This window comes from Lagenorhynchus albirostris, chromosome 19, assembly GCF_949774975.1.
Source record: "Lagenorhynchus albirostris chromosome 19, mLagAlb1.1, whole genome shotgun sequence".
NCBI classification, from domain to species: Eukaryota; Metazoa; Chordata; class Mammalia; order Artiodactyla; family Delphinidae; genus Lagenorhynchus; species Lagenorhynchus albirostris.
Genome location: NC_083113.1, coordinates 26038208 through 26065782, shown reverse-complemented (window position 1 = coordinate 26065782; position 27575 = coordinate 26038208).

Here is a 27575-nt window from a genome sequence, read left to right as displayed (position 1 = left end):
GGGGCTTCCCTGGTAGCACAGTGGTTGAGAGTCCGCCTGCCGATGCAGGGGACACGGGTTTGTGCCCCGGTCTGGGAAGATCCCACATGCTGGGGAGCGGCTAGGCCCGTGAGCCATGGCCGCTGAGCCTGCGCGTCCGGAGCCTGTGCTCCGCAACGGGAGAGGCCACAACAGTGAGAGGCCCGCGTACCGCAAAAAAAAAAAAAAAAAAAAAAAAAAAAAAAAAAAAATTCTACATCCAGACTGTCTTCAGACTCACGACTGAACATCAGCTCTTTCCTGGGTCTCAAATATCACAGCCTACCAGGCAGAGTTTGGACTTGCCAGCCCCCAAAATCACGAGTCAGTTCTTCTATCTATCTATCAATCTATCTATCTATCATCTATCTATCTATCCAACTATCCATCTACATATCCTATTCATTCTGTTTATCTGGAGAACTCTAAGACATATGGCAAAGAAGACTTTGCAGATGTGATTAAGTTAAAAATCTTGAGTTGGAGAGATTGTCCTGGATTATCTAAGTGGGCCTGATGTAATCACAATGACCCTTATAAAAGGGATGCAGGAGAAGTCAGAAGCAGAGGTGATGTAATGACAGAAGCAGAGATTGGAGTCATGTGCTTTGAGGATGGAAAAGGGGGCCACAAATCAAGGAATACAGGTGTCCATTAGAAGCCAAAATGGCAAGAAGACAGATTCTCCCCTCACAGCCTCACGGAGGAACCAGGCTTGCCAAAACCCTGACTTTAAATCTTTTGACCCCGTAATTCTGAGAGAATACATCTGTGTTGCTTTAAGCCACTAAGTTTGTGGTAATTGTTACTTCAGTAATACAACATGATATAGCGACCAAGAGCTAGCAAAGAGAACCCGTTGGGTATGTGAAATTAGAAGTGCTTTTAGAGCCCTGTATTTTCAAATATTTACAATTATTACCATTAAGGGCTAATAGTCTTACTATTTAAACAGCTCTTATAAATAAATGAAAAGGCAGACATCTCACAGCAAACATCATTGACCAGAAATCCGCCGAAGAAGAAATGGCAACATCAAATAAACACTGTAAGTATTTTGGCCTTTCTGATAATCAGAGCCATGTAAAACAAAACAGTGAGATACTATTTTTTGCCAATTTACTTAACAAATGTCTTGAGTTATAATACTCACTGGGGATAAGGCAGGGGTGAGGCAATACTTTCAAACATGGCTGGTGGAAGTAAAAATGATCCAATCTGTTAAAAAGCAAAATTCAACTGAGTAAAGTTTAAAGATCTTATTGGCTTTATCAGCGATTCATGAATCAGGCAGGGCCTAATCTAGCAGATAGAAAGGAGCTCTGAAGATCCACACAAGACAAGAGATTTTACAGACAGAAGGGAACAGAAGCAGGGAAGTAGTCCTAGGCAAAAAAAGTGAACTGGTTATTGCAAGGTTATTGCCTTAAAAGGGATAGCTGGGGTTTATCAGGTAGATTATCTAATTAATGTTGATCAGGTGATTCCTGATTGACTGGTTTAAGATTCTGTTTCTGAGAGAGCCAAAACTGTAATTAAGTTCAGTCTTGGTTTGGTGACGTGGGGTTTAGCATAAGTGACTCCATTTGGGGCCTGTTGTCTTATTTTTATTTTATTTTATTTTATTTTTTATTAATTTATTTTTAAGTATAGTTGATTTACAATGTTGTGTTAGTTTCTGGTGTACACAAAGTGATTCATATATATATATAAATATGTATATATTATATATATTCTTTTCTATTATGGTTTATTACAGGATATTGACTATAGTTTCCTGTGCTACACAGTAGGACCTTATTGTTTATCTATTTTATGTGTAGTAGTTTGTATCTGCTAATCCCAAACTCCTAATTTATCCCTCCCCCACCCCTTACCCCCTTGGTAACCATAAGTTTGTTTTCTACGTCTGTGAGTCTGTTTCTGTTTTGTAATAAGTTCATTTGTATCCTATTTTAGATTCCACATGTAAGTGATATCATATGGTATTTGTCTTTCTCTCTCTGACTTACTTCACTTAGTATGATAATCTCTAGGTCCATCCATGTTGCTGCAAATGGCAATATTTCATTCTTTTTTATGGCTGGATATTATTCCATTGTATATATGTACCACATCTTCTTTATCCATTCTTCTGTCCATGGACATTAGGCTGCTTCCATGTCTTGGCTATTATAAGTAGTGCTGCTATGAACACTGGGGTGCATGTATCTTTTTGAATTAAAGTTTTCTCCAGATATATGCCCAGAAGTAGGATTGCTGGATAATATGGCAACTCTATATTTAGTTTCTTAAGGGACCTCCATACTCTTCTCCATAGTGGCTGCACCAATTTACAGTCCCACCAACAGTATAGAAGTGTTCCCTTTTCTCCACACCCTGTCCAGCATTTATTGTTTATAGATTTTTTGATTATGGCCATTCTAACCGGTATGAGGTGATACCTCATTGCAGTTTTGATTTGTATTTCTCTAACAATTAGTGATGTTGAGCATCTTTTCATGTACTGTTGTCTTGTTTTTAACAGATCAACTTGGGAATTATTTTCTTAACATATATCATGAGCCTTGACTATATTCTTTCACTTACATCTTCACTTTAGAAATCTAGCCTACAGAAATAGAGATATGAGTGAAGGTGAATGTACAAGTGTTGTAGCACTATATATGTTACAGTGAAAATAATTGGCAAATGCCCATCAATATAACAGGGGTTAAGGAAATCACAGTAAATATTATGCACCCATTAAACACAATGCTTTAAAATCTCTGTCCTGTAGTGATATCAGCAAAAATGATGGAGTAAGTGATTCCAAAATCCACCACTCTACGAAAATAAAGAACTGGCAAAAAATGGTCAAAATCAACTTCTGACAACTGAACTAAAAACCAAAACCTTACAGAAACCAGGTTAATCAAGAGAAGTAGTTGAATCTCCATAAGAAAGGTGAGCTCCATCATGTTTTAACTGACTCTGGTCCATTTTCTGCTCTCCAATACAGTGGTAATCTTGAAAATAACAGCCCATATTACCAATAACAGTCCAGAGGAGCAGAATGAACCTCAAGAATGATAACAATTATAGTAGGACCTTGTTGTATATCCATTCTATATATAATAGTTTGCATCTGCTAATCACAAGCTTGCAATCCTTACCTCCCCCAGCCCCCAACAAGGTCCTACAGGGAACTATATTCAGTATCCTCTGATAAACCATAGTGGAAAAGAATATGAAAAAGAATATATATATATGCATAACTAAATCACTTTGCTGTACAGCAGAAATTAACACAACACTGTAAATCAACTATACCTCATTAAAATTAAAAAAAAAAAAGAAGAATTGTAACAATTAGTTCTGACCAGTCTGGTGGTTCCCTGGAAGACCAGTGTAAAAGGCTTGACTTTACCTTGCCTAACTCAGTATTCTGCTAGTACTAAAGCAGCTACATGGTGGCATTTCTCAAAAACACTTACAGGCAAATGTTTTAGCTGCCGCTGCCTGAGGCATTGAATAACATTTGTGGCAAACAATAGACCAACCATAAAGCTTGAGAGGAAAGGCTGGGGAATGAGATGTTTTGGGGAATAAAGTTTTGAAAAGCTCCAACCTGTTCCTGGGAATCCAGAAAGCCATGTGCATGGCTGTACACATGCTCAGGAAAGAACTAAGAATTAAGAAAGCCCTAAACTCTCACCCCTGGCTGACCTTGAGATTTTGTGCGCACAAGAAGTGAAGGTTACCACAGAGCTTTGAACTGCCTCGATGGTTGCTGAAGGCATGCCCCAACACACTCACAGTCTGTCTTCGAAGACTGGGAGAATTTTAGGTTCTAGGCATTTAAGAAAATCTCTGCCTAATCATTCATAATCTGACCACGAAGTGGTACTGAGACTTCAGTGTCCACATGTGATGAAGAATAAAGACTCTACAAAATTATTTAAGAAAAGTCACTAAACAAACAACAACTACAACAAGCAGCAACAGCAAAGCCATGGAAGTTGGGAGCCTCTGACCTTCAGAGTTGCCATGTTATAATATTCAAAATGTCCAGCTATCAACCTAAAATTGTAAGGCTTGCAAAGAAACAAGGAAGTATGATGCATTCAGAAAAATAAAGGTAATCAAAGAAATTGTCCCCGATAAAGCCCAGACACTGAACTTATTCCAATCAAAAGACAGAAACTGGCAATATGCATTTTAAGAAAGTTATTCAACTACAAGCTGTCTGCAAGAGAATTACTTTAGATTCAAAGAAAAAAAATAGATTGAAAGTAAAAGAACGGAAAAGTGTATACCAGTTTCAAAATGTGTGCATATAACAAATCATCACATGGTACACATTAAATATCTTACTATTTTGTTTGTCAATTATACTTCAGTAAAGCTGGAAAATAAAAAGATATTCCATACAATCAGAAACCAAAAGACAACTGGGTGGCTATGCTATCAGACTTTAAGACAAAAATTGTTACAAGGGACAAAGAAGGACATTATATAATGATAAAAGGGTTAATACAATAAGATAGAATAATTATAAACATATATATCCTTAACAACAGAGACCCAAAATACGTGAAAGGAAAACTGCAGAATTGAGGGGAGAAATAGACAGTTCAATTTTAATAGTCAGAGACAACAATACTCCACTTTCAACAATGGATATAACAAGTAGACAGAGATCAGCAAGAAACTAGAAGACTTGAACAACACTATAAACTAACTAGACCTAATAGGCACCTATAGAACACTCTACCCAACAATAGCAGAATACGCATTCTTCTCACATGCATATGAAACATTCTCCATAGACCAAATGTTAGACCATGAAATGTCTCAATAAATTTAAAAAGATTGAAATCATACAAAATGTCTTCTCTGATCACAGTAAAGTTAAGCTAAAAATCAAAACATAAGGTAAACTGGAAAATTCACAAATATGTAGAAATTAAGCAACACATTTCTAGACAACCAATGGGTCAAAGTTACAAGGGAAATTAAAAAATACTTTGAGACAGACAAACATGAAAACACAACATGCCAAAACTTATGGGATGCAACAAAATCAGTTCCAGAGGGAAATTTGTAACTGTAAATGTGTACATTCAAAAAGAAAATATCTTAAACTTCAACCTTAAGAAATGAGAAAAATAAGGGCAAATTAAGACCAAAAGAAAAAAAAAGATGGAAATAATAAAGATTAGGGCAGAGATTAAAGAAATAGAGTACAGAAAAACAACAGAGAAAATCAATAAAGTGAAAAGTTGAATTTTTGAAAAGATCAACACAATAGACAAAACTTTAGCTAGATTGACCAAGAAAAAAAAAAAAGGAAAAAATTCAAATGACTAAAAGCAGAAATGAAAATGAGAACATTACTTATTGGCTTTACAGGATCAAAAAAGGATTATAAGAGAATACTATGCAACAATTGTATGCCAATGAATTAGATAACTTAGCTGAAATGAACAAATTCCTAGAAACACACAAATTATCAAAATTGATTCAACAAGAAATAAAACGTCTGCGTATATCTAAAACAAGTAAAGAAATTGACTAAGTAATAAAAACCCTCCAAGAAAGAAAAGCCTAGGACCAAATGTTTAAAGAAAAAGCAGCAGCAATCCTTCTCAACTTCTTTCAAAAAATAGAAGAGAAAGGAACACTGTCTAACTTATTCTATGAGACCAGCATCACCCTGATATCAAACCCAGACAAAGACATCACAAGAAAATGGCAGACCAATAGGCCTTATGAACATAGATGCAAAAATCCTCAACAAAATATTAGCAAACTTAATCCAGCAGCATATTAAATGGATTATTCACCATGACTAAGTTGGATTTATACTAGAAATGCAAAGGTGATTCAACATAAGAAAATCAATCAAGGTAGCACGCCACATTAATAAAATGAAGGAAAAAAACCCCACATGATCATCTCAATTTATGCAGAAAAAGCATTTGACCAAATCCAACACTCTCTCATGATAAAAACATTCAACAGGACTTCCCTGGTGGCGCAGTGGTTAAGAATCTGCCTGCCAATGCAGGGGACATGGGTTCAATCCCTGGTCCGGGAAGATCCCACATGCCACGGAGCAACTAAGCCCATGTGTCACAACTACTGAGCCTGCGCTCTAGAGCCCACAAGCCACAACTACTGAGCCTGTGTGCCACAACTACTGAAGTCCGCATGCCTAGAGCCCGTGCTCTGCAACAAGAGAAGCCACGTCAATGAGAAGTCCGGGTACCGCAAGGAAGAGTAGCCCCCCCTCACAGCAACTAGAGAAAGCCCGTGCTCAGCAACGAAGACCCAACACAGCCAAGAATAAATAAATGTATTTTTTAAAAGAAGTTTTTAGTGTCCTCAAGGAGCTCTAGTTCCACATTTTTATCCAGTGCATGGAACTCCATGTTATGGATGTGTTACGTATGTTCGATCATTCTCCTGTTGGATTAAGTGTTGATCGTTTCTGATGTTTTGCTCTACAAACATTCTTTGTTGTACCTCTTTCGGTACCTGGAAAAGGATCTCCCAGGTGAGCTATCTAGAGAAGGCAATTCTAGGTCACGGGTTACTTACTCTTAAAAACTGTAATGGATTTTACCACACTGCCCTCCAGAAAGATGTCCCAACTGGTTCTCCCACCTACAAGGTACGAAATAACCTACTTTGCCATCACTGATGTTATCAATATTATTTTTGCCACATATTCCTTTATAATTAGAGAAGAATCAGGCATCTCCAATGTCTTTTCCTTTAGCTTGGGCATCAGTAGCCACAGCGGACACCACAGGACCGAGGCACTTAAGTTTTTATGTTTTTGTTTTTGTTTTTTTTTGCAGTACGTGGGCCTCTCACTGCTGTGGCCTCTCCCGTTGTGGAGCAAGGCTCCGGACGCGCAGGCTCAGCGGCCATGGCTCACGGGCCCAGCCGCTCCGCGGCAGGTGGGATCCTCCCGGACCGGGGCACGAACCCGTGTCCCCTGCATCGGCAGGCGGACTCCCAACCACTGCGCCACCAGGGAAGCCCGGCACTTAAGTTTTAACCCTTATGCTCAATGACTTCTCACGTGCCCCACTTTGTTGTCCTCTTCTGCAAGTAAGGATATTAGAGTTGTCCACAGGAAAACTATATAGTTATTTGCAGTTTGCAAGATACTTCTGATCCACAAATCACCCTGGGAGCCTCAAGGCAACCAAGTAAAGTGGTGGCGAGGTGAACAGGCTGGGTCCCTTAAGACTAACTGGGTAACCGTGGGTCCCTTGCTCAGCCTCTGAGTCTCCATGTCCTCATATGTGGTAAAGCGGGCAGAGCAGCACTGCCCATGCCACGGCTCGTGTGTCGGAGAACTGAAATGGCATGCCTGGCCTATAGTATGCCTCCATGAAAGTCACTTGTGCTATGATTATGTTAGCAGTACCTGAATATGCAGCTTGTTTTAGTATGAGTTAACACTTTTGTTTTTCTTCCTGCTGCAGCAGAAAAATGAAATGAGGCTTGTCTTCACCCCCAGGCAGATCATGTCCAATTTGCCCTCCATAGAAAGAGGACTATGCCCCTTGATGGGCCACCAAATTGTAATGTGAATGAACCAGGTGAGAGAAGAAGTGTCTTTGAAACCAGCAGGCAAGGAAAGGTAGGGTCTCCCATGAAGGTCTCAGCAAAAACATTTATGCATTCCAGCCTTGGGAGCATAGCAACAGAGCACCGGCTTGGAGGGACAAGGACTGAGATGGTGGGCTTCTCCAGAGGAATCCTTTAGTGCTTGAGATTTAAAGGGCCAGTGATACCTTGAGACATCGTAAGACCCCAGTACTTTTGCACACCCAGGGATGGGGGGAAAGGAGATGCATGTTTGCCACTCTAGCCAGGCAACTGAAAGAAAGGCATGATTATGACAATTTCTTTTTTGGTTTTGCTTTTGTTTAGTCCTCATTTATCACAATGCTTTTTCACTTATGAATTTTTACCAATTCACTTATGAATTTAAGACTGTCATTATCAAGTTATTATTATAAATTTTCAAAATTCTATCAATTCTCTGCAAAGACATTCTGATAGAGTGAATTCTGATGCGTTCCAAACATTGGTTCACAGGCCATCAACAGATTAAGTGTTTCTTGGAGGCCCACAAATACTTCTTAGTAGTTATTAATTGTAACGTGCATGTATATACATATTGTTTACACTGGTTTTCTGCTTATGAGAGTGATACGAAGATTCCTTTGTAAATAAATTTATAAGTAGAATGAATCAATTAAAGGTAAAACTATTAAGTGAACAATAGGACAAGTAGCTCTAGGATGTGGCAAAAATCATGCAATGATTAAGGTTTGGGAAATCTCATTGCAGGCAAGAGCAATCCACCATGCTTAGTGATAAATAAGTGAGTGTCAAAACTTGTTCTCAATCTTCTTTTGGGCCATGGAGGAATAGAATAGCAAACCAAACAATTCTCATTTAAAATACCCTCTACTTTGCAGCCATCTCTTCATAGAGTTTTTTTCTCCTTGCCATGCGGCAGCAAAGTCCTCTCTCACATTCCACACCATCCAAGCACCTGTCTCCTCCAAGTGAATTTCTTATGGAGAAGATGCATGATACCCTAAGGAATGTGCTTACCCATCTCAGCTCCAAAAAGCACTCCCTTAGAGCAGCCCCTGCTTCCTGATCTGAGCGTTGGCTGAGAGCTTTCAACTCATTCCCTTTTATTCCATTTTATAAATACTTAACAGAAGATCTCACTAGGAAAATTAAAATAAATTACCTAGCATGTGCAAATTGGCACCATTTCAGGTATGGAAGAATGTAACTTCTGGAAAATATCTGATTGTTACACATTATGGTTTTGATTAGAAATGTTAATTAAACACATATGCTAACCTGAAGCTGTCAGTGGAAAAAAATGATATTTGTAAAGGATAAGTGATGCAGTGTGTTGTCGTGTGATTTGGCACAGAAGTAAATATCCTGGCAAAAAGCTTATGTTTGGTGGCAAACACGTCAGGCTGAAGTTTGCATATGTGAGTTCTAGTGCCATCTTTGCTCTGACTGTCTAGCTCTAGGCAAGTCAGTCTTGTCTCCAATCCGTGCCTCAATTTCTTCCTTTGTAAAACAGTAGAGCCACGATCTCCTTCATGTGATGGTTGAGAGGTTCAAACGAGAAAGCTTCCATTGTTTTTGCAAAGCCTAGGATATTCTCTGGATGCCGTGTCCCAGGCCGCCCTGGCTCCTGGGACTCAGCTCACAGGTCGCAGAAACAGATGAAGGGTTTGCATCCTCCAGCTCCAAATGGAAAGCAAATAACTCACAGCAGGGCTGAGAATTCCAAATATTAAGAGCCTTCTTGTGTTTGTTGCTCCTCTCCAGTGCTTGGCAAATATCAGGAACCCAGAGGGGAATTAACATTAGAAAAAAAAATCCTGGCGTGCTCTGGTGTAATTAAGCAGTAAAATTAATGTCCTCGCATTGAAATCAGCTGACAGGGAACACAGGCCACCAATTCAGCGACAGCAAAAGTGCCAAAGTTCATTTGTTCCTTCCGAGGTTTATCCATATTTCATGTTTTATGTCATTCTGCTAGAGTCAGAAAAACAGAAAAATGTATGTGTCTCTCTCGTCCTACCAGTCTATAATTTCCTGGAGGGCAGGTGTCGTGTCATGTTCATCTCTGCTTCCCTCTGGGTACCTACCACAATCCTGACATCTGATTTACCCTCCCCAAACTCAGGGAGGCCAAGTGTTTCCCAAGACTTTACTCTGGGAAGTCTTCACCATGAACTGAATTTGCATACTTCTCTCTGATAGAAATGAATCTTATGGTTTTTCTAATTCTGAATGGAATAAATGTTCAATTTATTAATAACCTGCTGAAGTAGTCCCTGGCAATGGGAGCTTTCAGAGTGGTCCATGGGTACCACTGGGCATTCGCTCATTTGATCATTCATTAAACAATTATTTACACAGAATCTTTCATGTGACAGGTAATGTACTGGATTCAGGGGATACAGTGATAAATAAGGGTGTCAGGGCCCCAGCTCCCATGAAGCTTATGTTCTAGAGAATACAGAGAGAAAACAAAGAAGACTCATGGTGATACATATGATAAAGGACTCCAAAGAGAGGCACAGGGTACCTGGGGAAGGCCTGTCTAAGGAAGAGATCTGAATGAAGTGAGAAAGGGGACCACAGAAAGCTCCAGGGGAGAACACTTCCAGTTAAAGGGAGCAGTGTGCTCCGTCTCAGGGGATGAAGACCAGCTTAACAGGGACGAAGAACAGGGAAAGACCAAGTCTGCTAGAACACAAACAAGGGAAGAGTGGCAGAAGATAAGTTCAGAGAGACAGGTGGTATCACATCATAGGGCCGTATGGGCCACGGTACGGAGTATGGAGTCTGGATTGTATCCTAAAAGGAATGGCTGTAGGGAGTGATGCAATGTGATTTGCCTCTTGAGAAGATCTCTGGCTGCTGTGTGGTGAAATGACCATGCGGGGCATGAGTGGAAGCAGGCAGTCGACTTGGGAGGTTGGTGGAGGAGGGAAATGATGGATGGTCTGCTGGACCAGATGGTGGAGGTGAAGACAGAGGTACAAGAATATGGAGCAGATTCCTATCCCAGAGAGACTGGGCCAGATCCCCTCCCCGATCCCTTCCAATCCTAGGTTGTTACGGATTGTATGATTTTGTGACTCCCAAGTTCAGGGTCTCACTCCCCAAGGTTGGGTCCCCTTGTTTGTCTGACCATTTTTCTTAGAGCAGAGTGGTACAAGGATGAAACCTCATGACCCTGCCTCATCTGTAAGCTCAAAACCAGAGTCTCCTCGTCATAGACTCTTCTTGTCATCAGTGTCATGACTGTAATCTCAGGCTACCAACTCGGATAGGAAGAAATGCATATCTACTTATCTATTCACTGAACGTGGCAAGCAGAATAATGGCACCCCCAAGATATCCACATCCTGGTTCCCAGAACCTGTGATTACATAGTAGGGGGACTTAAGGTTGCAGACAGAATTAAGGTTGCTCATCAGCTGACTTTTAAGATTATTCTGGATTATGCAGGTGGGCCCAGTATAATCACAAGCGTCCTTATAAGTGGAAGAGGGAGGCAGAGAGGGAGATGTGACTATGGAAGATCAGAGTCATTCAGTGTGAGAAGGACTTGACCCGCCACTGCTGGCTTTGAAGATGGAGGAAGGGGCCTCAGGTCAAGGATCGTGGGAGGCCTGCAGAAGCTGAAAAAGACAAAGAAACAGATTCACCCTTAGCATCTCCAGAAGGAATGCGGCCCTGCAGACGTCTTGGGTTTTGTCCAGTAAGAAACCATGTTGGACTCATAACCCACAGAACTATAATATAGTAAATTTGTGTTGTTTCAAGCCACTCAGTTTGTGATCTTTGTTACAGCAGCAATAGGAAACCGATAACTCTGAACTTAATCATCATTTTATGCCTCCATGCAAGTAGGTAGTAGAAACTTACACTCAGTCAATGTGATACTTCCCTTTTCCCCTGGACTCTTGCTAAGTTCTAGGGGCAGGGTTTATGGATACCAAGAGATTGGGGTGGGGTCTCTTGTCCTTGGTTGTCATTTATCTGTGCTGATGTCCTTTAAAGAAGTGTATCAAGTTGACTGATTCTCAGTTGTCAAAACACACAGGTTGAACCTGTGACATCCCTCTCTACAGACCTGAGAGCCCCTCCCAGCCTGGCTCCTGCTGTCAGCTGCCTGCATGCTCCTCTCAAGGCGGGGGGGAAATCAGGGGAGGGAGTCAGAACGTCTGCTATCCAACCTAACTCTGAAACCCCCAGAACTGCTGAGAAGCTGCCTCATGCCCTTCTTGCCTAGACAGGCCTATAGTTTTCAACTCAGCTCCCCTTCTCCAGGCTGGGTCCTGAGAACTCTGAATGAGAGGCCCCATCCGAGAAGGAAGGCTGAGTCCCCTCTGGTCTCAGATCTCCTGGGGTGGGAGATTTTTTTCTTAGGAAGACACCAGCTTCTAACCCCTTTTATTCCTGTCCAATTCTCTCTCTCGGACTAGAGAATTTTTACATCCTCTGAGGCAGCAAATCCTGCCTGAAACTACCAGATATTCTTCTACATCTCTGTTTTAAGCCTGAACCTTAGCTATGAATCTGGTTCCTTTCTGCTCTGATTCTGATGAGACACCCCTCTCTTTTTATTTTTAATATTAAAAAAAATTTTTTTGGCTGCACTGTGTGGCATGTGGGATAGTTCCCTGACCAGGGATCAAACCCGCACCCCCTGCAGTGGAAGCATGGAGCCCTCACCACTGGACCGCCCGGGAAGTCCCGAGACACCCCTCTCTTGAAGACTGGAGGGTCCATGGTTTCCTGCCGCAGTGGGGAGGGTCATGAGATAATTGGAAATATTGGTGGGAGCGAGAACACCTTGATGAATACTTCTGGATATTTTCCCTCTATACCAGTAGTGGTGTCTGCCAGTCGCTATCACCTTCAAGAGGAAGCTGGCCTGACCACCATGCCTGTGTCTGGGGTGTTCTCATTTATCAGGGAGATATGGGGTGGCCAAGCTTGAGAAAAAAACTGACATAGTTGTCAGCTGGACCAGACTCTCCCAGTCTGGAATGTGCATCAGGAAATAGTGAGTTGCCCAGTAGGCTGCTAGTGTGTGGAAGGACCAGAGGACCCACAAAGAGAAGGAGGGATGCTGAAGCTCAGAGGCACACTAGTAGTGAAAACCAAGGGGAACGAGCCACAGCTCCTGCTGTGGAAGACCCCAGACGTCGGGTCCCTGAAGCTTGCTGGACCACGGGGCTGACAGCAGCCATTCCTGAATGCCAAGATCTTGCTGTCCTCCTCGGGCTCAGGTGGCTATATAATAGTCTCATTATTTGAAGCAGCCAAATGAGGCTCTGACACATCATTTCATTTCCTTGATTCCAAAGACCATGTTATGGCTGAGTTGTGTCCCCTCAAAACTCATATATTGAAATCTTAACCCCCAGTAATTCAGAATGTGACCTTATTTGGACTTAGGGTCATTAAAGAGGTAACTAAAGTTAAATGAGGTCTTTGGGTTGGGCCCTAACCCCAAATGACTGGTATCTTTATAAGAAGAGGAGATTTGGACACAGACATACCCAGAGGGAAGCCATGTGAGGACACAGGGAGAAGGCAGCCGTCTGCAAGCCAAGGAGAGAGGCCTCAGTCCTAGGAAACCAACCTTGCTGATACCTCAACTCCCAGCCACCAGAACTGTGAGAAAGTAAATTTCTCTTGTTCAAATCCCCCACTCTGTGGTGCTTTGTTATGGCAGCCCTAGCAAACTAATATGTGCCTTCAGACCCTTCATCCTGTGGTCCTGTGGTCAAGAGAGAGTGGCTCAGCAGGGCAGCAGGAACCTGCCTCCTTGCCAGCTCCTGGGGGCCACTTTGTCAAACATGTGCCTCCCTCCTCCCAGAGGAAAACCAGTGCCCCATTTCTCAGCCTACCTACTCTTCCTTATGCTTCACTTTCCTGCCTGGATTTCTGAACCCAAAATGCTTGATATCGTTCACTTGAAAGACAGGTCAAGTCTTTTTTGGGGGAGGAAATGCATCTCCAAACCCCATCCAGGGGGTTGCTTCTTTCACACTCTGGCTTCGAATTCAAATCCTCTCAGCCACCAATCTTGCGCCGCGATTCCTCCAAGTTTTTCTGCCATAGCAAGTTCTTCCTATTGCCTCCAGAGCAGAGTTCCAGAAGTTTCACACCTTCATTACTGGCTGTTCACAAGATAATGTTAGGTGATATGCAAAGAAACCTTTTCTCCGTTGATAGTTATGCATTTATTTGAATGTATAGTAGAAAAAATAAAGCCCATATCTGATTTCACAGATATTATTGCTCGTGCTGAGGCTAACATAGATGCTTGAATGGACTAAGTAAATACTGACAAAGGGATACGGCAAAAATCAGGATGGGGGCATGAGAATGGCTGAAGCTTCGAGGACCAGGATTGTCATGGCCAAGTGTGTAGGGCGGGGTGGTGCGGAAAGTCTTCAAGTCTGCCAGGCCTCCATCATTCGCTCCCTGTAATTGACCCAGGAAAACCCGACCTCTGCTGTCTGTGTCACAGGCTACAGCACACGTGGAAAGCTGTCAACGAACTCTTAGGGGAAGCCAGAAAAGTCCTCAAGAATTCACGCTGCTGTGGGACCTTTTGCTTCCAAATCGGTAGGTGTTTCAGAGACTGGAAGGGGCTTCACTTTTCCCAGACTCCCTGGCATTGTCCAGGGTGAGCAACCTCAACTGTGAAATGAATCTGGTTCCCCCTGTTTGTGCATTAGACAGATGCAAGCCCTGTCCATGAGCCTAGCCACGCAGCAGCACCCTGCAGGGAACACGACTGTCGCAGACAAACGGCAGAACCCACCCTGCTGAGAAGCTGAAGGCAGCATCCCGAGGAGGGCATAGGGGAGAGGCGGCAGGAGACATGGGGGGCATCTCCAGTCAGTCTGCTGGGCACGGACACCCGGACAAGTGTGGAGGCCTGTGTCCCAAACACAGGGTGACACAGCAGCAGCCAGGTAGGACAGGGTTCCGTCTCTCTGTGCAGCCGAAAGACCACTTAGCTGCAAATCGTTATGACTCCCTCATTTGACTGAGTTTTAGCTTGTTAGTTCTAAGGAGCCTTTAAAAAATTGAGTATTATGGGAAAGCACGCAACTGTGTGGGCCCTTTCTGATGTAACTGTGCGTCTCCGGCTATATTCAACCAATGGCATTTAAGGCTCATTAAATTTTGAATCCCATGTCACCTGCCTTGGGCTCAAAATAGTTCTCCATGTGCCTTTTGTCTCCCAACTCCATTTTAATGGAAATTGTTTCCATTCACCTCTCTGTTCCCTTCTTCCTGCTAGCAACACCGATCTTTAATAATCTCCAAGGCAGAATCATTCACTCTGTGAACCTGTCATTTGGAGAATACGCTGGACCTTGACGGATGTAAACCGCTAATGGTAACAGTGTGAGGATCAGGGTTGCAACGCTCCTCCCCTTCTCCTTCCTGCTCTGGCTGTGCCTAAGGATGCCACAGCACCACCTGCCCACCCTCAGTGTTGCCACTGGCTGGCAGCTTCATCAGACCCTGGACCATGTCTTGTGTCTTAGCCCAGGAAAGTTCCAGGGTCTAACACAGGAAAAGTACACACCCTACCTAAGGGCAGCAGCCATTGGTCATAATAAATAAACCTTATATAGTACTTAATAAGTGCAAAGCACTATTTCCCGTGCTTATAACTGGATGATATGAGGATTAGCCCCTTTTTGGTAGATGAAGCGACTGAAGCACAGAGAAGTTAAGTAAATCACCCAAAATCACACAGCAATTAAGCTGTGCAGCTTGGATTTGAGCCAGGCCATCTGAAGCTGGAAGCCATACTTCTATCTGCCCTGTTATACCCACTACCACACCCCTCCAACGGCTGACTTTCCCATAGTAATATCAGACAGGCATTGCCAGGTCTTCAGATTTTTTCCAGAGAAACCAAAAATCTGAACTTTTACATAAAATATCCCAATGTTTAAAAATTGGCAAGTAAAACCTTTTTTTTTTTTGGAACATTGCGAGGGACAAACAAAATGTCCATGTACAGGAACTGGTTTGTATGCAACCTGTGTGAGACCACCAGTTTAAACTAACTCTGTAAAGAGAGCTAAGTGGCCATCAAATTCAAACCCTTCTGTGAAAACAAGAAACTTCCTTTCTTTGGAGCTGTTCCGAGAGCCCTAAGGGCAGGCAGAATTCAGTGCTGGGACCCAGGCTGGATAACCCGAAAGTCACTGTGCTTCATGGAGCAGGCAGCTCCTTGAATCGTGACAGTGACGTTGCTCTAAAGAAGGGTTCAAGGAGGCTGGCTTTGCGATCCGTTGACACCTGCACTGCATTAAATCAATGCAGTCTGTGTAGCAACTGGCACAAGAAATGTCAGCTCTCATTAGCCTGCAGATAAATCTGCCTCCACGAGAAGCGGCATGAGAGAATGACAAGGAAAATGCCAGGAAGCGGGAACATATGCTCTTCACACAAAGAGAACCTCTGACAATGGGTGTCTTCCTTCACAGCCCAGGCACACGGAGCAGGAAGGCTTTGCTTTGCCTCCGTCCCCTCCCCACCTCCCCATAACAGGAGCCTGGGAAATGTGTTTTCTCATCCATGGTAGGAGGTTCTGCTAAGTGTTTGCTGACACAGCTGAACAGTCGTAAAATGTCATAAAGAGTAAATGACTTGATAATGCAAAACAGTAATTAGGATGTGGTACATGTTTATGCTATTTACATATTTGAACACCCTGGTATTAACGAGTCTTCCCTGATAGTACATAAATGCCTTTGTGCAACGCATCCCGGCTGCCACAAGCAGACGTCCCTATGAGCGAGTGCCCCTTCCTCTTCTCTCTCCTCTTCCTCTATGTGCATTCCTGGGAGCCCACCTGGCAGGAAGTGGGCAGTGGATCACCCTCCACAGGACACACGGGCGTGGCCGCCATTGGAGGAAACTTATAAGAGAAGGATGTTCTGCCCTTGGTGAGAAATCCCACAGCCAGCTGTCTAAAGGGTCTGGAGGCGTAGGTGAGCTGATAAATGAGTAACAACGGCTCTCAAAATAAAAACAAAAAACTACAATCCCTGATTTGTAGCATTTGCCAATTTCCATGGAGTAACCACTCCCACCATGGCCAATTTCAAGCTTCCAACATAGAACACAGAGTTGGGAAGAGATGCACTCAGTCGGCTCTCAGAGCCAAGCTGTTTCCAACACGCCATCAGTCGGAGGCCATGAGCCACTATCTAACTGGCCTCAGCCACTGCCTTAACCCCTCTCTGCGCGCAGAGAATTATGAGAGGGCTGTAGCTACAGTACTTTGCTCCATTTCACATGTCTTTCAAGATGCCAGGACCCAGATCTTTTATTGTGCCAAGGAACTTGAGTTGGGAAGCCGGAAGCCGGCAGTAAATCACATTGCTCTTGCTGCACGAAAGGGGAAACATCAGCCCAGAGAGGGGAAGAATTTCTACAAGGACACACAGCAATCTGGCATCAGCATCGGGGGCTGGAGCTCAGGTTTTCTAATTGTCAACCCAATGATCTTTGCACTGTGACCCTTTCCTGTGTGTCCTGATTCCTGTGCAGTAGACACAGCCTTTTTCTGTGCCTCTAGCTTTCTTCCTCTCCAGCCCCTATGTGTTAGTGTGTGCGTGCATGTTGGAAGACCGGCCTGGCAGGCTTACAGAGCCCTGCATGGTGATGATGGTTGCCAGGTAACAGGAAGGCATCATAGCGGGGAGCCTTCCTCGGCATATACCGGTAAATGGGTGCAGCAGGGAATAGAGCCTCCCTGGCAATGTCTGGTGTGAGGGTCCTGATTTAGAAATGGGGTATACCCAAGGAGGGGTGGCCGGGGAGATGTTATGGCTCAATCAGACCCTGAAGAGGGGCTGATCTCTGCCCTCATGTACTCAGTAGGGAAACTGAGACCCAGAGCTAGGAAAGGACTTGCCCAAGGTTATACCATTAGTTGGTGTCAGAACCAGGGCTACTGAAAATGGATGAGGTAAGATCTGGGGCTCCCATTGAACCTCAGTGAATATGAAAGAAGCCTCAGAAGGCAAAAGCTGCCCCAACACCAAGCCAGGAGTTTTTTTTAGATGTTGGGGGTAGGAGTTTATTAATTAATTAATTTATTTTTGCTGTGTTGGGTCTTCATTTCTGTGAGAGGGCTTTCTCTAGCCCCTAGAGGGCTTTCTGTAGGCAAGCGGGGGGCCACTCCTCATCGCGGTGCGCGGGCCTCTCATTGCGGAGCACAGGCTCCAGATGCGCAGGCTCAGTAGTTGTGGCTCACGGGCCTAGTTGTTCCGCGGCATGTGGGATCCTCCCAGACCAGGGCTCGAACCCGTGTCCCCTGCATTAGCAGGAAGATTCTCAACCACTGCTCCACCAGGGAAGCCCCCAAGCCAGGGGTTTTAACAACAACCTCCGTGGCTGCATGTTCAGGATGCAGTCCGAGGAGCTGTCCCTGCCTACGATGGACCCTTCCCTTTCCTTCCCAACCTGGTCTCCCGGGGGAGGGGAGAGAGCCAGGAAGCAATAAGAAGGACAAGAAGGAATGATGCTGATGTCATGGGGGGCCGTGAAGTTCTGAGGGGTCACTCGGCTGAACAGATGGCGGGCAGACATTGGTTTTAACTCACACATGGTTGAGTAAATAATGTTTACTTTTTTCTTGCCAGCCTGGGGAGCCGAGCAGACCGCACTGAGCGGAGGTGCCTCCACCTCCCGCCCGCATCATCTGCTCTTCCCGGGGTTTTCATTTCCTACCCTGTTTGTGCTTTAGGGCATGGCTGGCTGGTCAGGAAGCCGTGCCCTTGGAGGCAGGAGTGTGTGTACGGAAAGAGGGAGGGAGGGGGCGGAATGGGGTGGGGAGGCAGCCTGGCACTTGATCCCAACATGTGCGTGGGTAGGACCTGTCAGGCAAGATCACAGTCAAGGGCATCACAGGCAAATTGCCTGGGGGGACGGGGGTTGGTCGTGTTTTAATTCTTGATAACAGAGAACCTCACAGGACCAAGGGATGCACTTGGTCTGCCTGCCGGTAAGATGGTCTCTCCATCCATCGATCAAAGAGCCAGGTCCGCTGAAACTTCCGGGGGGACGCCTGGGTTCTGACCCTGACTCAGCCACTCACTGGTTTGAGGCATTTCCCTTAATTCCTCTGAGCCCTGGTTTCCCCAGGTGTCCAGTGAGGATGTTGGCTACCCTCAAGGGAAGAAGGGTTTGGATGAATGAAGTGTGCATGAATGGAAGAGGAAGAATGGGGACTTGGGTGGTGGATTAGCCCACGAGTCCCTAGTGCAGCAGAAATGAATTCGCCCCATCATTTTTTTTTTTTTTTTTTTTTTTTTTTTTTTTTTTTTTGCGGTACTCGGGCCTCTCACTGTTGCGCCCTCTCCCGTTGCGGAGCACAGGCTCCGGACGCGCAGGCTCAGCGGCCATGGCTCACGGGCCCAGCGGCTCCGCGGCATGTGGGATCTTCCCGGACTGGGGCACGAACCCACATCCCCTGCATCGGCAGGCGGACTCTCAACCACTGCGCCACCAGGGAAGCCTGCTCCATCATTTTTGAGCGCCTCCTCAATCAAGCCTTGAGACGCAGAAACGAGGGAGGCATGGCCCCCATGCCCAAGGAGCTCATCTCTGAATGGGGAGACAGACAAGAGAACAAAATTACAAGAGTGCTGGTTATGAATGGGCTCTGGGGTCAGACGGCCTGAGCTCACATTCCTGTTTGTTGCCTAAAAGCTGTGAACCCTGCACTGGTCACCTCTGTGCCTCAGCTCCCCCATCGCTAAGATGGGCATCATAAGAGTAGCTACCTCACTGGATGTGTGAGGACAAAAAAGAAGATGCAAGCAAAGCCAGTAACATGGTGCCTGGCAAAGGCTTACAAAGGCTTACAAATGTCAGCTGTTGTTATGAGCAAGTGCTGTGCCAGTGCCAGCCCGGGATGCCAGGAGCACCAGGAGAGAGGCTCACGCCAGCCTGGAAGAGCTGGTCAGGGAGGGCTTCTGAAAGCAGGGACTCAGGTGAATCTTGAGGAACACATTAAGAATCATCCAGGAAAAAGCAAATTCATTCAACAAATACTGTGGAGCAAGGACTTCGGCAAGGGTGGAGAGCAAGACAGACAGGGTCCATGCTTTCTTGCAGCTCATTCTCGACCTGGGGTCAGCAAACTTGTTCTATGAAGGGTCAGGTAGTAAGTATTTTTGGCTTGGTGGTCCATACAGTTTCTATCACAACCACTGAACTCTGCTGTTTTGGTGTGGAAACAACCTAGAGGTGGGATAGGGAGAGTGGGAGGGAGACGCAAGAGGGAAGAGATATGAAGATATATGTATACGTATAGCTGATTCACTTTGTTATACAGCAGAAACTAACACACCATTGTAAAGCAATTATACTCCAATAAAGATGATAAAAAAAACAGGCTCAGGCCATACACGAATAAACAGGTATGCTGTGCTCCCATAAAACTTTGATTCTGAGTATGTTAACTAGACTTACCATTTCACAATATATAAAAATGTGGAATCATTACACTGTACACCTAAACTAAGTTAATGTTATATGTCAATTATATCTCAATTTTTTAAAAAACTTAATTTTGAAAGCTGAAATTTGAATTTCATATAATTTTCACATCATGAAATATCACTTTTCTTTTTTTTCTTTCCCCCTTAAAAATGTAAAAACCATTCTTACCTCCTGAGCTATACTGAAAATAGGCCATGAGCTGGATTTAGCCCATGGGCCATAGTTTTCAGACTCCTGTTTCAGGGTAACAATAGGCATGGAATCAATAGAAACATGAAAATTTTGGATAGTGGCCAGCGCTAAAAAGATAATCACTCTTTATACTCAGGATGGGGAGGGTCCTGATTTAGTTAAAGTGGAAGGTTCTATGAGGAAGTGAAATTTGGGCCGAAGTCAGAATGATGAGATAAAACCAAATAGTCCAAGTTCTGGGCAAAAGGAGGATCCACTCAAAGGCAGGCTCAAAGCCTGGACGTGTTAAGGGCAGAAAGAAGACCAGTGTGTGCCTGGCGCATATGATTCGTAAGGGAATTGGCTGGAGAAGAGAAGACAAGACCCAGAGAAGTAGTGAAAGCTTGAGTTTATAAAGAGACTGCATGTAATTAAGTCAATATCTATGGAAGTGGCCTTGGTTTGATTGAAGGAAAATATTTAAAAAGGGATTCACTATGTAAATAGCTTTTGTGATTTCTTTTTCTATGTACAGACAAAAGGAGGGGAAGTATTAAAGCATGCTGAAATGCTCAATCAGTGTCAGCTGTTATCATCTCCAACTCTGATGAGTCTTTTTCTCCCTCAGAGGATGGGACCAACCTGAGCTCTCCAGGATCTCCAGGCATGGACGGTGTGTGACTTCTTGCATTAGTAGGTGGTTATTAATAGGTCGTTTCCCACGTATCACAGTGGAAACGCTGAACTCTGGAGCCAGAGCCCCCTAGCACCGGGTTTTGCTAATGCCTGCCTTGGTTCTTGGGTGGTGTCACCAAAACAGGGTGATAAGAGAGATTTGAGCAAAATGTCAGCTTCCGAAGTTGTGGGCGGGGGGAGGTATTCTGGCATTTGACGCGCTTAGTGATGACATGGGACCTGATCCCCTTTCCTGTTGATCTCTCTCGCTGATCTTGCTGCTTTGGTGAGAAAGAGAATGAAATGTTTCAGCAAGAAATTATAATCTAAAAAATCTGTTGAAAAAAGCTTTACTACACATCCCTGGGTTGCAGAATAGGGTGGAGGGGATAACTCCAGGCTTGGGCAATTATACCAGCTGAACCTCTAGATTCTGAGAGTTGAAATATCTGGAATCCCACCTCTCCTCACGTTTATACTCACACACGCGCACGTGCACACACGCGTATACACAAACACACACACACACACCTCCCATAATTCTAAACTGAGGGGTTGCCACAGCCATGCCCAGTTTAACTGGAGCTTCATCAATTAAATTAGTACTTCTTTCTTTGCCATTCTGCAGCTGTTGCCATCTGCCTAATTTCCATCAATAAACTTTTACTTAAAAACAGTAAGTTTCTTAATGCTGCAGCATTGGACCAATTGTACAGTAAATTGTGAGTGTGAAGGAGACGAATCACTCTCAATTGCCTTTCTGGGGAGCAAAGCCCCTGTCAGAACCACACCTTCCCAGGAATCTCAGGCACGGAGTGAGGTAAGGATGGCTGAAGGGCCTGGAAGGTGACTTGAGCCCAGGGCTGGGCAACCTAATGATCCCCTGGCTGCGTGGCACCCAACTCGGGAGCCAGGGCAGGAGATTGGAGTGGATTGCTGTGTAGACAGAGTGGGTGTTTCCCTGGAGGAGGGGGACAGCAAGGTTGATTTCCAGACTGAGCACTGGAGAAACAAAGGGAAACGTGGGGGCTTGGGCAGAAGGTGAGGGAGGAGGGGAAGGCCTGCGGGACCACAGAGGGAGGGGTGTTAAAGGCTCAGGGGAAGAATGGGGCACTCCTCCCCAACCCACAGCCTCCAGTCAGTCTGCAGACACGGCCTGGTCCTAACGTTGGCAAAACACAAGGTTTTAGGCTTCAATCTAAACGCCGCCCATGGTCTGTGAGGCCCATGGAGTCCAGCGCTGCCCACCTGCCGGCCTTTCCTCGCATGGCTCTCACGCTCGCTCCGGCTGCTCTGGCCACACTGCCCTTGGAGATGCTCTGCGAACACTCCCAGCAAACCCCACCTCAGGGGATAGCCTTCACTGTGTGATCCCGCCTTAGTGTTCTTCCTCCATGGCTGGCTCTCTCTCTTCACCTGACCCTGCTCAGCCTTCCAGGAGCATTCCCTCAGCACCATGTCTAACTTTGTCTTCTCATGTCTTTATTTGTAACCAAAATATCACTTCCCATCCGATTTGTCTATATGCTTAGTGTGTGAGACGGTGCCCAGCATACAGTAGGTGCTCAATAAATGTTTGTTGTGTGAATAGATGGAACTCCTCAGGCTGGCGTCTGGGCCTTTAGTGGTAACCACCCTCCTGCTTCCTGGCCTCGTCTCCAAGGACTTCACTGTGTGCCTTTGCCCTCTGACTGAAGAGACCTCCTTGCCCTCCTTGCATGTGCTGCCAGGCCTGCTGTCCCTGCACCATCCCTGCGTGAAATACCCACCAATACCCCCACCCCATGTTTGAGCTTCCCCTCCTCCAGGAAGCCTTCCTTGACCACACCAACCTCCAGCAATCGTTTCTTCCTCTGAGTTTGAGCACCATGGACTCTCCATCCCATCAGAATTACTCAGGAACCTTCCAGCAGTCCAAATCCCAGCACCCTGTCCTAGATTTGGATTCAGGGAGCCAGGGTGGGTCTGGGACACATATTTAAAGCTCTCCTGGTCGTTCTGACTGTCCATCAGGTTTGCGACTCTGGTCTGGTGGTTCTACTTGGCTTCCAGCTCATTTGGACTCTCCCAGTGAGACAATAATCAGCTGAAAGGTTGGCAATGTCATTCGTTCCCTCCCCAATATCCGGCACATTCAAGCAAACAGGAAGTGCTCCAATGATGCCACTTAAGGAAACACAGCAGGAGCCTCACTAGTCTGGAGTAGAGTGCTGGGCACAGCATTGTCAGGAGACGAAAATGGTGTTAGGAGCCGAGCAGACTCGGAGCTGAGTCCTGGCCTTGACACTTACCCCAGGGCAACTTCGGGCCCCCGGCTTCACTGCCTGAGCTCCATGTCTTTCATCGTGGAGCGGGCACCTCATGGGCTTGTGGCACAGGCTCTTGGTGCTGTCTCTCAAGAGTAGAGCGTGGCATCGTGCCCGGCATGCAGTAAGTGCCCAATGAATGGCTGCTACTCTTTTGTTACTAAAGCAATTTTTGCAAAGAGGCAGGGGGCTCTGCCCCCCTCCATGCGTGACCAGAGCTGACTCGGCAGCAACACGGGAACTGTGTTGTAATTGCCCAGCCCCTCGTCCTCCCCAGTCCCCTCCCCTCCAATCCCAACTCAAGTCAGGGGGCTACTCAGGCAGCTGCATTCCACCCCAGGCGTCCACTCCCACCCTACCTGTCTGTCATGCCACGTGGCCACACGCCTCTCCAACCCCCGCCCGAGAAGCCTGGCCATGCAGCAGCTTCACAGCACGCGCAGGGTTCACACATGCTCGCCCTGCCGCCCGGCATGCAGGCCCGTGTGCTGCCATGGCGCGGTGCCCACTCCCAGGCACAGTGAGGCCAGTGCACGGCCCGGCAGATGGCAGCAGGGTGGGGGCCAGGAGAGGAGTGAGAGCTCCTGCTGGTGCTTGAGGTGAGGAGTGGGGTGGAGGCATCGGCAGGGGGAGGGAAGGAAGCTTGGCAGGCAGGCCAGAGATGCGGTAATGGCTTGTTTCTGTGGAGCGGACTCCTTCACTGCAGCTCCTGGCTGGGTTTTCCCGGAGTCCTGTCTCAACCCAACCCTGGTCATGACATCAAGGCCATCGGCTGATGAATTGAGGCCTGCAGATAAGGACGATTCTGGGATTGAGAGTCCAGGGATGCTCTGTTCCTCTGCTTCCAGATCTGAAACCCATCCTCATCTCAATTCAATCCAGACGAATTCAACGATGATTTCGGCAGGGTCTGCTCCAGCCCCAGCCCCAAGAACCAACCTGGTGTCCCGGCAGAGGGCTGAACTGAAGTCAGGGCACTCGGGGCCGGTCCCAGCCCTGCCACTGGACTGTCATGTCCTAGCCCCAGAGCCTTAGCTGATGCATCAGCTGATGAGGTGGGGGTCACAGTGACAGTGATGATAGATGTGCATGGCCTTGACAAACTACAGGGTGCTTTAGAGACAGTGGGCTCAGTCACACATCCTTGAGGAGAGAAGCAGGAGAAACAAATGTCTGACTGGCATCTCCGGTTTGAGGAGGAGTGGTGTGCCATGTGGGCAGAGCTTGGGGAAGCTCCAAAAAGGAAGGAGAGAACTTTTACAGAGACTGCTTCACAAGGTGGTCATGAACTTGGACTCCAGAGTCAGACACACCTGTGTCTTCAGTTCTGGCTCTGCCACGTGTCAGCTGTGAGACTCTTAGAAAGTCAACTGACTTCTCTGGATATCACTGCCTTCATCTGAAAAATGGGATCAGAGTAGTTCTTACCCCTGGAGTCCTGAGGATTTCATGAGATTCACAAGCACAGGGTCTGGGACACAGTCAGATGCTGGTTTCTCTACTATCATTCCAAAAGGACAACAGAAATCAAGAACTTACCTCCTTTAAGAAGCCCTCTTAATAGTTAACACAGTCCATTAAGCATAACCAATAACTGTGGCTAATATTTAGGGAGCATTAGTCCACGCTAGGTGTTTTTAGAGCTCACTGAGGCATTTGAGCCCCACGATACTTGGACAGAGTGGGTACACTATTATTCGCCTTTTACGGATGAGAAAAAAATGGAACCCAAGTTATGTAACATACTCAAGACTGTGTCATTAGAATTTTGACCGTGGAGACTTGAGCACAGCCCATCGAAGTTTCTCCATCCTTCACCACCTCATTGCACTGGCCCCAGAGACTGTTCCTAGGCATCCCTCACCTAACCCCCTGAAACTAGCAGTGGAGCAGGTTTCTCTGGGGAACTGGCACTGGGCAGTCCTGGCCCCCAAGGACTTCAGAGGAGACGGAGGAGAGGCCAGTGCTCCCCTCTCCCCGTGGTCTACACGGCCGGCATGGTCTGGCCCTGGCTGACCTCTACAACCTCTGCTCTTCTCCCTGGCTCCCTCCAGCCCCTCTGGCCTCCTTGCTGTCGCCCAAACTCTCCAAGTTCCTTCTTAGCCAGTACCTTCCTGGCAGGGGCCTTTGTCCTTGCTGTCCCTTCTACCTGGGATACTTCCCCTGGTCTTCATGAGGCTGCTCAGCATTTAGTTCTCAATCCAAGTGTAACCCTTCAGAGCTGCCTTCCCCGACCCCGCCCCATGCCACTGTGTCCCTCAGATCTGAAATGATCTTGCTGGCCTGTCTCCTTGGAGAATAAGGTCCTTGACCTGTTGACCTACTATGTGCTCTCCAGCACTGAGGGCAGTGCCCGTCACTAAATAGGTGCTCAATTAAACCTTGTCAGTTGCTATCCTCAACACCAAGGCATGGAGGAAACCAGGGTTGGGGGGATTGCGCCCCGCGCCTGGCCCGGAGCAGGCTCCCCTGGAGGAGCTCTGGGGCTGCCAGAGAAGGGCACCTACGCCGGAGAAGCCTGCTTTCGGGCTTCCATTTCCTCCTCTGATGCTGCAGCACAAAGTCTGGGTCAGGGTGACCTGCTGGAGGGGTATAAGGAACACTTCTGGCAGCCAACTCTCTTCAGATGCCTGAGCCCCCCCATCCTCTTCTCTGGTCTGAGCAGGCACAGCAGGGAGGCTGTTGGGCCCCATCTGATGCTCCAACCTAAGCACCATCTAAAGCCCAGGAAGCTTTCTCCTGTGAGGCCCTTCTGTCAGAATTATGTGCTGGCTATGTTGGAAGCTGAAGAGGAACAAGGGCTCTTTGGAGATGCTAAAGAGTCCTCCAGCCTAAAGACACAACTTGGGAGAGTGGGTGCCTCCTTTGGCACCTCAGTATCCCCGCCCTCACAGCAGGACTCTGCCATGGGCGTAGGCAGCTATCTTACCATTGCATCCTGAGTCTCCAAACACCCCCAGCTCAGATGCAGGCACAGGGAACCACATGTGATTCCAAGTCATTTTACTTTGCTTTTCTGCCTCCTTGAATTCTCCTCCCTCTGTGCTTCTCCTTTGTTCCAGAATAAACCTACTATAAAACACTTTCTAATTAGTAGCTGTGTGATCTTGAACAAGTTACTTAACCTCTCTGTACTTCAATTTCTTCACTGTTAAGTGGAAATATTAATAAAAATACCTATTTCATAGAATTGCAATGATTTAATGTGATAATGTATGTAGAGCACTTAGATCAACGCCTAGCACAGAGTAAGCACTTAATAAATTATTCTTGTTGTTATGGTTGTTACTGTTAGGTAAGGAAATGATAATAAATAAATCCCCAAATCTCAGTGGCTTAACAAAGTAAAGGCTTGTTTCTCGTTCACATCACAGTCTAGTGCAGGTATCCCCCCTACACAGTGACCCAAGGATCTAGGCTCTTTCCATGATACAGCTACAACTTCCGAACCTCATTATTCAGCTGTTGAAAGGGGAAAGAAGACGGAAGCTGTCACTTTAAAGAGTTCGGAGAGTAAGGTTTAGAAGGGCTATTGCTTCCACCCACATTGGCTGGAATTCAGTCACGTGGTCTTCCCTAACTTCAGAGAGTGCTGGGAAATGTAGTCCCGCTGAGAGCCCAGGAGGAAGAGGGGCGGCTTGGTGGACAACTGGTCTCTGCCATCATTACCCTTTTTTCTCATCATGCCATACTCCCACTCAGAGACTATTCCATAACACTTCCACGTCCACAGATAAAGCCCCTACTTACATCAGCCTACCTCAGTTTGACACCACCCAAACTCTTAACCCCACCCTCACTTTTCTTAATATATACCAGCTCCAGACAAAGCAGCAACCTGCATACTTAATGAGGGTGCAAAAACTGTGGATTGAGACCTGAATACAGGAACCATTTCACTGTGGCCACATCTCGTCATGGGCAAAAGCCATGCCAACTTTATCTTTGTACTGCCACCTCCCAACACCGTCCTAGGAGTAGTTGCTAGCAAAGAAATGTTAATTGAATGAATCAATGTCTTTATCTCAAAGACATTCTGAATTATTTGATAATTGATCTGAGCAGCACAGCATGATGGCAAATGGCACTGATCCACATCTTCAGCATCCGGGAGACATTTGGGAATGGTGGGGACTATGGGGAACCCATGACACTCACAATAACTGAAAGTGCAGCTGCTACTTAGTGCTAGCTGATTGTGGCCATTTAGAAGCCACACGCCGCTAAATTGTGTCTTTTTGTTTTTAAGGCAAGAAAGGTGGAATTTTTATGTGAAAT